The sequence below is a fragment of the Cervus elaphus genome, chromosome 24 (assembly GCF_910594005.1).
Source record: "Cervus elaphus chromosome 24, mCerEla1.1, whole genome shotgun sequence".
Lineage (NCBI taxonomy): Eukaryota > Metazoa > Chordata > Mammalia > Artiodactyla > Cervidae > Cervus > Cervus elaphus.
In genome coordinates this window covers 39,025,974-39,038,647 of record NC_057838.1, presented here as the reverse complement: position 1 = coordinate 39,038,647, position 12,674 = coordinate 39,025,974, and the positions used below count along the sequence as shown (strand labels likewise).

At 40.9% G+C, this 12,674-nt stretch overlaps 1 protein-coding gene across 1 annotated transcript in view; it reads right to left on the bottom strand.

Annotated features, from left to right (window-relative positions):
* Positions 1–12,674, bottom strand: part of CNTN3 (contactin 3) — a 393,558-nt gene that overhangs the window by 177,229 nt on the left and 203,655 nt on the right. The gene's annotated exons all lie outside the window — the stretch shown is intronic.

Here is a 12,674-nt window from a genome sequence, read left to right as displayed (position 1 = left end):
GCCTGTTGTTATTACTGTAACAGATGTAATGTGATCCACACATAATTAATCGAATTTATAAAATGCTAGAAGTATATTAACTAGTCAAAGCAACCCTTATTTTTCTCCCCCAGTTTTCATAATGATATAATGAAGACTCCACCCCCTAATATATTAAGAATTCTATGGCCAAGATTAATCAGAACAAATTCAGGGAACTGACTGCACCTGCTCACTGATAAGATATGCGTGTCCTCTACCGCTGCCCTTCTCTCCTCCTCTCCTTCTTTCCTCTCTCTCTCTCTTTCTTTTCTAATATGTCAGTACGGAATTCTATCTTTAAAGAATATTCATGTGTAACTACAACATTTAAAATTTTTCCGGTATGTATGGTCTTTAAGCTATGTAAGTGTTTCCTGAAGTGTACTTCTCAGAATATCTGGTCTTGCAAGATGCTACACAAAGGGTTCTCTTGTCAAGTCAGTTTGGGAAAAGACTCTGCTCAGCTGGTGGAATTTTAGTTCACAGGACGAGGAATTGAACTGGGGTTCTCGGCAGTGCAAGTGTGGAGTTCTGACCACCGGACTATCAGGGAATGCCTGAAAAATTCTTAGCTTTCTACATGTACATAAAGTTTACACTAGGAATAAGAAGTTATACACTCATAGCTACAACAGAAGAGCTAGTTAGGGGGCACCAGTGTAATGAACCCGCCTGCCAATGCAGGAGACACAGGAGACCTGGGTTCAATCCCCGGGTTGGGAAGATCCCCTGGAGGAGGGCATAACAACTCACTCCAGTATTCTTGCCTGGAGAATCCCATGGACAGAGGAGCCTGGAAGGCTACAGTCTATGGGCTCACAAAGAGTCACACAAGATTGATGCGACTTAGCATACAAACACTGCTTAATTATCATGTTTGATCTTGGGAATACAATGCTTCTTTATGGCAACTGAACTTTAGCTGACATCTACCACTGACTTTCCAAGTTCATTTCTTTTCAGATAAAACCAAATGGAATCTAAAAAATTATAAAATTTGTACTTAAATCTAATAAAACCTCACACATTAGACCCTCATGACTTTGCTGTGTATAGCTGACTGGTTTATCTCCACTTTGGGGGCATAAAACATTTGCTAATAAATGTAATAATGTAAACTAGACTAGAAGGGAAGAATGCTTAAGTGCTTCAGAAAATGGATGTACAGTGAATTTGGAAAACTGTTTAAAGAAGGATTGAAGTGCTATTTTCAACACTGCAGGCCTCCAGGAGCCCATAATTAGCTGTTTTAATTAGCCGTGTTTGGAATTGTTTTATGTACTCCTGAATCTCATAAAAAATGAATTTTTAAAGGCTATAAACAATACTTTCAACTTTATCTTAGACATACATCCCCTTGGACTATTGAATGAATGAGACTTTTTTAAAAATTAGCATTAATTGAATGTCCTTGAGGAAGAGATTTCTAACTACACCCACAGGCTAAAAGCACCCTCAAACCAAGTACTGTCTGATCCACATTGCTAACATTTTGGAAAATTCTGCCAACATATAGTTTCTAGATATTCTTGCCTTCCCCATGGAAATAATCAACTGGAGACAAGCAACATCTGAACACTTTGGGTGGTTTGAACCTTCTGTGTGCCATTTTTCATCATGATATATTGTTGTGCTTAAACATTTTCTTGTTGGAAAAGTGGAATATCTTAAACTAGTTGTTGGATCTAGATGTCATCACATCTGGAGAAATTGAAAGAGAGATTACAAGGCCAAAAGCTAAAGAAAAAAATAAAAATATATGGTCAATTACATTATTCTTAAAGTTATCTGTTGCTCCTTCTGTGACAGAATGGTTTCTGGCTCATTTGATCAGTACTGGCCATAGTACATGCTTCGCAAAACAGAATGGGAGCAAAAATGATGTATATACCACCTGTGAACAGGCTGAATGGGTCTTTAAAAAATTTTTTTTTCTCCCAAGAGAATGACATATCCCAGGGACTTCCCTTGTTGGTTCAGTGGTTAAGAATCCTCCTTGCAATGTGGGGGATGTGGATTCGATCCCTGGTTGGGGAACTATGGTTCCATATGCCTCAGAGCAACTAAGCTTGAGTGCTACACCTACAACTAGAGGGCCCACGTGCCACTGCTACTGAAGCCTGCCTCACAACTAGACAATTGGTGTACCACCAAGAAATATCCTGCATGATGCAATGAAGACTTGCTACAGATAAAAAATAAAAAAAATAAAAAGACAAATCTCAGACAGGGGCTGCTTTTTCCCAAATTAAGTAAGTGCCATGGGCTTCCCTAATAGCTCAGCTGGGAAAGAATTCACCTGCAATGCAGGAGACCCTGATTTGATTCTTGGGTTGGGAAGATCCGCTAGAGAAGGGATAAGCGGCTACCCACTCCAGTAATCTTGGGCTTCCCTGGTGGCTCAGCTGGTAAAGAATCTGTCTGCAATGTGGGAGACCTGGGTTCAGTCCCCGGGTTGGGAAGATCCCCTGCAAAAGGGAAAGGCTACCCACTCCAGTATACTGGCCTGGAGAATTCCATGAACTGTATAGTCCATGGGGTCGCAAAGAGTGGGACATGACTGAGCAACTTTCATTTTCATGGAATATAGTGGCAACCAACCCACAGCACAGAGTCTACAAAACTGGAAATCAATCTAAATTATTACAAGCCATTGAGACTCTGGAGTCATTTGTTACTGCAACAGAACTGAGTAAAAGCTTGACTGATACAGAGCAAATTTCAAATAAATAAAGAAAAAAATATTTCTATCTGTTTAATATGTCAAGTGTGTCTGTATCTAATGACTTTAACTTAAGAGAACATTAGGTAAAAAGCCACAGTAAGAACTGTAACCAGCAAATGGAAAGTATGCGTGATAAACTCTCCATAAACTCAGAAAAGAACTGCATTTTCTGTTTTAAAAACTGCATATAAAGTAAATGATGCTGTTAAGTGATTTAAATATGCTACTGGGGAAAAAATTGTCCAAGTCTCAAAATCTGGCCCTGCCCATTCATCTGAACCACTTGGCTGGTCCCTGCAGACCTCTGATAATACACAAAGATGATCATTGTGATTTTTTTTTTTTTTGGATGCAGTTATCAACTGATTCTTGTAATCTAACAGAAAACTTCACATTAGTCATTTTAAAATTTCCTGGTTTTAAATCCTGGTATCACTTCAAAGTCAAACTTCCTAAAGTTAATAGGGAAAAATAGGTTTTAAGTAAGAGCCAGACCTCAAAGGGAAAAGGGAGGTGAAGGATTTTAAAACTCCTCCCTGACAAGATCAGTCTCGGTTCTACTCCAGATGGGCACATCACCTTGAGATGAACACTCATACACAAACACAGACAATAACAACAATAAACAAATGCAAACTGCTCAAGGATAAGATGCTCAAGGATTGAAAGCTCTGCAAACTTAACCAATGCTCAGTTCCTGTGATTACCAACAAGCACAGCTGACTGCCAGGCACCTATCAATTGCTCCACACGTGGCAAAGTGGATGAGCTCCAGGGAATATTCCGCTATGCACCTCGGCACGCTGGCAGCCATACTCTCTAAGAGGATCAATGTTAATGAAGAACAGATTGAGCTGAGATAGGAATCGTCCAGCTTATAAATAAATGAACATCAATGTCCCGTACAAGGCAAAAATTCCACTTTCCTTTCAAAGTCCAACATCTCCTACTTAACAAAATGCAACTCCTGAAATGCTTCAATGCAGTTCACCAGGTTCCTCTGTCCATGGGATTTCCCAGGCAAGAATACTGGAGTGGGGGTGCCATTTCCTCCTCCAGGAGATCTTCCCAACCCAGAGATCCAACTTGAATCTCCTGCACTGGCAGGCAGACTTTTCACTGCTGAGCCATCTGGGAAGCCCAAAGAGTAGAGATTCCCAGGAAAGACTCCACATTAAGGAATGAGAATCTCTGAGAGTGGGATCATGGAATATACATTTTCAACAAGTTCTCCAAAATGAGCTTCTTATGTTGCCACTAGAGTTCATGAAATACAGACTTTTGAGACACTCTGCACCTTATGTGTCTTTGGTCTTCACATGGTTGTGCTTATTTTCAAAAGTACGTGTCTAAGTGTGGCAGAGAGACCCGCTCCCACTTCCCCGGGGACACACAGTGGTCCTCCTTTGCTCTCGCTGTGACTGTGTGACGGGGAACCAGTCAACAGAAAGTACACGTAAGTGACGTGCCAACTCCTGCAGTCAGAGGTCCATAAAAACCATCCATGGGACTTTCCCCTCCTTTTTTCTCTGCCAACTCTACAAAGACAGAGGTAGTGACCATGGATTTTAGATGCTGAAATGGAGAGGCATAAACAGATGGAGCCAGAGGCCTACGATCAAAAACACTTGATGTGGACTTTGAGCAAGAAACATTTGGTTTGAGCTAATATATTTTCAGATTTCTTTGTTACAGTAGCTCATGTAATCTTAATGAAAACATCAGTACATACAAACGCATTTTTATGGAAAGTCAATGAGCATTTAACTCTCTTGCTAGCACACAAATTAGTTCTTAGGTTTCGCCTAATGTTACTGTGTTTTTGTTTTTTATGACAAAACCCACCAAGTAATAATCATCCTTAATTTCTGCTTAAGCTGTCAAGAATCAAAGCCTTTACTATTCCCGATTTGTACTAAAGTAACTGCAATTTTTACTTAAAGCAGAAAACGTCAGAGCTCTGCTATCTTTAAGTTCTTACAGAAGCACGATTGCTATAACAGAGGATTTAAACTTCCAGCTTACACATGTGATTTTTTTGTTGTTTTCATGAGCATAATGCTCTTTCTGACTTCTCTTTGTGAGTGGATGGAATTACACCAAAGAAAACTATATGGTCTTTCCAGTGGGAGAAAATGATTTTCTGACTGACTATAGCAGACCATTTATGGGATCTGAGAATGAAAAAGGGGGGGGTGGCGGAATTCACGCTGCTGTGATGAAATATACGCAGAGCAGTCCTAGATAGTCCTAAAATTTTCAGGAAACTTACTCATAGAATGAACAGGTAAATAACCGTAAATGCAGTTTCTTCAAATTGTCTTCTGTGACCCGTCTCCTTCCAGGACCACTTACAGTTTGTTCTGCGCTGCCTTCAATCACAAAAGGATGCTAGAACAGCGCAGGGGCTATTGTGCAGACATGTAGCTTCTTTCTTTACTTTTCACATTAAATTTCCTCTTCTCCTTGCATCAGTTACATTACCTCTCCACCTCCACACTGGTGTAGCCCTAACCATAATGCCCTTTGTATTAGCTCAAGCCCTTGGATGTAAAAAACAGAAGCCCAGTAGGCTCAGCTTAAAATAATAAAGGGAACAGAATCCATATCCCTATACCGGGGCTGCTTCATAGCGACAAAGGGCAAGAAAGCAGCTGCTGAGGGAAGAAGGCTGGAGGGCCGGCAGCCGGGCAGTCTTTAGCCTTTACTCTGTCCCCCGTCGCTGTTTTCAGTCTCTGAAGGGCTGCTTCTCTGTTCTCTGTGCATCAGCTTTCTCAGCATGATACGGAAGTTCTGCCTCAAATCTCCAAATTCAAACACTGTAGCCTATCAGGTCAATTTTCTAACTTCTAGGGGAGAGTAGCTGGTTGGCCCTTCTCTGGGCTAACCAGCTGAGACTACCTGGAACATCCTAGGTGCAGGTCTAGGCTGTGGAGGCAAAGGAGCGAATCCCCAGGAGGAGAGACAGTCACTGATGCTTGTACAGGCCGGGCACCTCAAAGCCATCTCTAGTCCTCTAAGTATCACTGTGCTGTTAAGCAACACACCAGCAAGTCTAAAGTCTCCAACCACAGATAATCCGACCCTGATGGTTGGAAGCAGGAAACCTAAACACTCTCCAGAACCATGCTTTCTAAAATGGGGTACCAATAATCCAGACAAATGTACAAATAAATGTACCTTGGGGTACAAGAAGAAAATAGAAATAAACCCTCTTCATAAATGCACTTAGCTATTTTAATTTCACATTTTCTCCACAGTGAACATATTAGGATTATAGTATATTTTGATCTATATAAATAAATCAGACATAAATTCATATATATTATTTTCAAAAATGCTTTCAAAAATGGTTGTCCACCCTGTAAGTTCTGGGATTATTCCCTGTTTACACATAAGAAACAGAGACTCAGAGGTTAGTTCTTAGATGCCTGGTTTGCCCTCCCTACGCCTGCAAGTCTGTCTCAGTGTATACGCGTGTGTGTGCACTGCGTGGTGATACTTAAAAAATATTTTAATTATATCAGTGCATCTAGGAAAAGGGTTTGGAGAATGCTGTCCCAGGAGGCAGAAGATAGTAAGTCAGAAAACTGAAGCCTCCGATTTCTGTAAGCATGAGAAAATTTCCCATCAAGAAGCAACAGACCTAGGTCTGAAGTCAAATTTACTGTTGTGCGTCTTTGGACAGATCACCTGACTGCTCCGAGGCACAGCTGGTTGGTGCAGAATGAGAGTGATACCCCCTTCCTTGATGCCATCAGCAATAAGCTCAGCGCCTAGCTGAATAACAGCACTTACCTTACTGTCACTATGGCGTCAACCAGTCACCAGCAACCCCACCTTCTCCCTTCCAGTGGAGCCATCAGCCCTTGAGGACAGGTGGAGTCCTATTTCCTACAGTATGAGTGCCCTGCATTTCATTTGGGGAGCAGTTTGGGTGGGGTTCAAAAAATATTGATTTGATACACTCCTATCAAGTTTATCAATAATGCTTTCTACTTTATTCGATTTAATGTTAAAATTATTCAAGTAAATGGCCATTTTTATTACTGTAAAAGTAGCATTATAAGATATAAATAGCTTTCCTACATCAACAGATACTCAATGAATGCATGAATAAATCAAAACATGAATAAAATAGTTGGATGGGTAGGTGGACAGATGAAGGGTGGATGGATGGATGGAAGTAAGGAGGCATGACAGATTCAAGGAATATTTTTAATTCAGTTTCCACATTTAAGTAATTTAGAGAAACTGGGGGTTTTTCATTTCCATTTCCAACTGCAAAATGAATGTGCAAGAATAAGAGTATTTACTACAATAGGTATTTCCTTGAGAGATCAAAATATTTCATTGTTATCCACGTAAGTAGTAACTGAGGCTTTTGTGTCAACAGATTCAGAACATACTTGTCTAAATGTCACTAGGAATTTGTTAATATTTGGACTCCTAAAAATGTCGACAGTCACATCAACATTGGCATATAGTCAAAAAACAGTTTTATAATTGAAAAATATTATTCATTCAGTCTAGAGATGGGTTCTCTTAACTCTTTGTCATGACATGTTAACATATCTCTGCCTTCCAGGCTTAGGGGCATTAAATGAGGAGTGATATTTTGTGGTGGAGCTAGAGCCTGACTCCTCAGTAACCCACCGATAATCTGTTGTATTTTGATTTCACAATTTGTGACAGTATCAAGTGCCATGATGCAACTTTCAGATACACTGTTTTAGGTAAGGGGAAAGCGCTGGGTTCTCAGAAAAACCTTTCACACAGTGACCAGTGATGCAAATATCATGGAAGGCAGAAAGCACATTTTGCCCGTGAACAATCTATGTATTCTTTACCTCAAAGTTTTGTAAAAAGCTATTGTTGCTGTTTAGTCACTGAGTCATTTTCGACTCTTTGTGACCAACTCTTTTCTCGCCTCTTTCCCGGGCAAGAATACTAGAGTGGATTGCCATTTTCTTCTCCAGGGGATCTTCCAGACCCAGGGATAAAACCCACATCTCCTGCATTGGCAGGCGATTCTTTGCCACTGAGATCCAGCCTGGGATCCAGCTACTAAGTTTCCATAAATTAGGAACCTGAACAATAGAGTATAGTTCAAGGAAAAATGAGTGCCCAAGACAAGACAGTGCTAAGATTACACATTAAGGTATTTAGGGAAATTATTGTTTGGGGTCAAAATCACATTGAAAATGCTTGGTAATACCTCATTCCCTTGAAACAAAGTCTAGTAGCTGGACAAATCTTTCCAGAACATTCCTAATCAGAAACTTTTCTTTACGTTCCCCCATCTAAACTATCTAAGTTAGCTTTCGGGTTTTGGTCCTCAGTAAAGGGGGGCGGGGAATAAAAAGATGTTGATACAGAGGGTGTAAATCCCATGCCATCTGGTTCTGTTGCTGACAGTTCTCACCTCTGTCACACCAGGATTTACAAAGCAATTTTTAGGATGAAGTTGCTTCAACCTCCACTACTTGTTTGGCATCCCACACTCTCCTTTTCACATCTCAGACGCTGTGCTGTTGTAAGTGGATGGCAGTGTCCAGGGCTGTTATTGCAAGAAGAATATTCACAGAGCACAGACATGGGAAACTGAATCAGACACCACAGTCATTTGCTTATGAAACACTGGGAAACACTCAGGCCTATTATTTACTCAGAATAAATCTCATCAGCCATCCTTGGACAAAAATCAAGTCTTTGTTAACATGTGTGTATGCAATAACTTGATTAACCTATGAATTCCTGTCTAATTAGTACTTATCATGAAGGACTCATAAACCAGTGTTGTATCTTTATTTATACTAGGATAATTTTCTGTGTGCATTTGAATTTCTAATGATCTTGTAGTGAAATCAGTAACTGACTGGTAATTATACTAATTCCCAGCTTTTCACACTACTGGTAACTAGAATAATAATTAAGCCACAGATAATCCCTGACTGGTACCTTATTTTTGGCTTGCCAATTCCTAATCTTCCAGCTAATTTTCAAGAGTATACAAATCCCGTTCGCCTTAAAGAAGTGGTGGATTATTCTGCAGAGATGATGATGAATAGGAAATGGCAGAAAGGTCACAGAATGAGTGAGAGATAAGACTCCTGTCAAATGAGAGCAGCCTGCATTGCTTAGGAATTATGCGGACTCCCAAGAAACATTTCTAATTGTCACCCATTGTGAAACAATTTTTCTTTCTTATGGCATCAAATAAATGGGGACTGCTCTTCAGCAAAGCAGCCCCAGGTTGCTGCTACTTTCCTATAAATTGTCTGAATACATGAATTAATTAAGGGAGTAGGAGGAACATATGCAGTTTCCACACTTTGGGACTCCTGTTGAGGCTCTCCCCTTGCATATCTATCACCCTTGTCACTTATCCAGTTCCCCTCCATACTTCTAATCAAAAGAACCTCCTAGAAGATGATTTATTTCCACCAAGAGCCAGCATACTGCTTAGCAACTAAGTAGCACTCAGTAAATAGAGGGTACTATTATTTGTTGTTATTATTACTGTCATTACTATTATTATTATTTTGCCCCTGTGTCTACTTTGTCAGGCTATGACTCTATTAGAGCATATGACAGATGAATAAAATATGAGGGTATCTTCAGTAATCAGAAAGTAACAGTGACATTAAACATTTCTCACCAATGAGAAGAGAGCAAGTAGAATGGAAGAAACATGGCAAAGTGAATAAAAATAACACAGTGGTGAAGACAGAAAAGGGAAACTCATGTCCTGGAGGGACGATGGGGCTTTATGGGAAGAAGACAAAATGGATCACAGCGGAGTGGCCAGTGCCCCACATCACACGTGCTGATAAACCCTGAGGTCATGGCTTCAGCTGCTCTATGCTGCCTTATATCCTCCCCTGAATCAGAAGTCTCCCAGTCCACAAGAAAATGAAGCAGCGTGGATAGAGTTGCTGTGGTCAGAGTTCGCTGTGATCTGTCCATGTCTGCACCTGTCTGCTCGGTGCCCAGGGCATATCAGCTGTTAAATGCATCTACCTCTAGAAACAGGATTTGTAGTGCATTCTCAAAGAGTATTTATCACTGGCCAAATCTAAAAAGATTCCTCTATTCATTTCATGAATATGTTCATTTGTTAATTATTATTTACTGACTGCTTGTTATAAAACAGCCTTGTGCTGGGCACTTGGGTGTAGAACAAACTTGAACATAGGCTCTGTCTTCAAGATGCTCCCAAACCAAGGGGTTAGGGCAGTGGATATAAATTGTGTCTTGGCAGGCACAACATTAGGTAGACCTAGATCAATGACAATTCTGTTTTCGGTGTCTAAATCTGTTGCTCTGGTTCCTTTCATTTTCCTGCACAACCTAGCATGAAGGAAAGTATGCTTTTGTTGTTTGTTCTTCCGTGCATGCACCGAGTTCTTAAGAGCTAATGCACCATATCCAGGCATATTTCTTTCCTTCTTTGCCAACAATTCTACAGACTTCCACGGTCATCCCAGACTGTGAGCTCTAAAAATGAAAGGAGAACTACATGAAGTCACCAAAGGCGGACAGAAATCAGTATGTCACTACATGAGGACAGCTGTGATTGGTGGGCAGTTCTCCAATTTCATGACAATAGAAATGTTTCATCTTGTGTAATGTTTTATCCAACAGCCTATTAAGACACTCTGTGTGCAACTAAAAGAGTCCCTCCTCTGTCATCAGCAAGTGCATCATAAAAGCACTTAAAGAAGATCATCTAGGGAGGCTCATAAATCGGGTCAACATTTCCCAAATACATCATAAACAAGACTGCCCAGCTACTATCTTATGTTGATTTAAACAGTAAATTTTAGTTATTTTGATACTTGCTTACTAGCTGTAATTCTAACACTGTTTTAGTGGTTAGTGTGTATCTAACACATCCCTCTCCCTTTTCTTTTTTTTTCTTATAATGAAACTCTTTTCCTTTGAAAACTATGTCTTTCTTATCCCAGTGCTTGTCACTAGATAGAGCTGATTTCAGCCCTTTGCTGGAGGGAAAAATCTCATAAGTAAGGCTGATCCAATTAAAATCAGGAGCCACTGAGCAACAGGCTGTCTGGTCCAAGAGGCTCTCCATGAGGGCCCGGAGTTGCCAGGGGCCACCTGTGCTACACAGGGAGTCTACAGAACAAAAGAATCAACACGGAGGGAAGCAGAGCCAAAAAATACCAAGAAAGATAAACTGCTTATGAAACTGGCTAAGCCAGTGGTTCCAGTAGTTTGGGTTCTCAGGGAGCAAAGACTGCTGCTGCTGCTGTTGCTAAGTCACTTCAGTCGTGTCCGACTCTGTGGGACCCCATAGATGGCAGCCCACCAGGCTCCCCCTCCCTGGGATTCTCCAGGCAAGAACACTGGAGTGGGCTGCCATTTTATTCTCCAATGAGTGAAAGTGAAAAGTGAAAGTGAAGTCGCTCAATCATGTCCAACTCGTAGTGACCCCGTGGACTGCAGCCCACCAGGCTCCTCCCTCCATGGAATTTTCTAGGCAAGAGTACTGGAGCGGGGTGCCATTGCCTTCTCCGGAGCAGACTAGAGTCTGGGATAAAAGATTTTGATTAATGATCAAAACCTGTGAATACAAGGAGGCAGGAGCAGGATCTGAGATCAGAAAGAAGTCAAATTGGGGTCATCCAAAAAAGTCACGGTCATCCTGGCAGGTAGCTCTGGATTGAGCACTGCTCACCAGGACTGCCCAGTGTTAACAGGCAGAAATGGCTGACCACAAGACACCCTCCTCTTGTTCAGACACCAGATGCAGGCAGCACCTGAAGGGTGAGACCATAGGCAAGTGGCTCCTGCAGCCAAGGAGACTGGGAAGGAGCTGGGAGCAGGAGCCCACTGGCTGACCCCACCGCCCACAGTGAGGCAGCGAGGTGTTCTGGGTGGCACATCTCCACGTTAACCACACGGCTCTATAGAGAGCACGTGATCAACCCAGTTACATGAGCCAGTAAAACTCCCTGTTTTCGTCAAGTCAGTTTGGGATCAGTTGCTTTTCTTGCTAATCAAGAAAATCTATGCTTCCCTTCAAAGTCAAAGATCTGATGGAACTTCATGATGTCAGCAAAATATATACTGCTGAATTAGACTGGGGAGCCCAATTTAAACTCATACTCACCAACACATGGGCAGGCAAGGCAGATAAGCCCCAAATTTGCAGTGTGCAGCTGACTCAGACATTTCAAATGATCAGATACTGAAGACGGGGAATGTCTATTCTACTGGGCTGAAGGTTTTCTGATTTAAACTGCCAAGTCACCAAAGGGCCACAAGGACTGGCTCAGATGTCACGAAACAAATGAAGTTTAGCATATTTTCATTTGAATAAGTTTTACTCTCATGGGAAGAAGACTTTTCAGTTTCCCCTCTGGTCAGGAGCACGAGAGGAAAATCCAACCAGCACTCCAGGCTCTTAACAGGGAGCAGGGCATATTAAATTATTTTCATATGTGCAGAAGATCATTTTCACTCTTGTAGCTATTTCATTAAGCTCCTGAATTTTCAGCAATATTTCAATTTATACCAATGTAGCATAAAATTTGCAATTTCAATACCTCAATAAAAATGATGTGAATATATAAACATATTTCATTTTCAATACATACTACATATATATCAAGAGGTCCAACAGTATATATCAATAATCATGTATAAGTGTGTGTGTATGAGGCAGGGGGGAGAGACAGAAAGAAAGAGAGAGGGAAAGAGAGGAAAAAAACCCAGAGACACTGATTTATGTCATGGTCTAAAACTGATTAACAAATGATAATAGTGTAAGGATGAAGCATTGTTCAGCACCATTAGGTAACTGAAATGAATTTGATCTTGCCTGCCTTTAGATCTTTTTTGTTGGAATGAGTAAATCATGTTTGTAAACTCCTCTAGATAGACAATGTTTTACTGAGTTTCT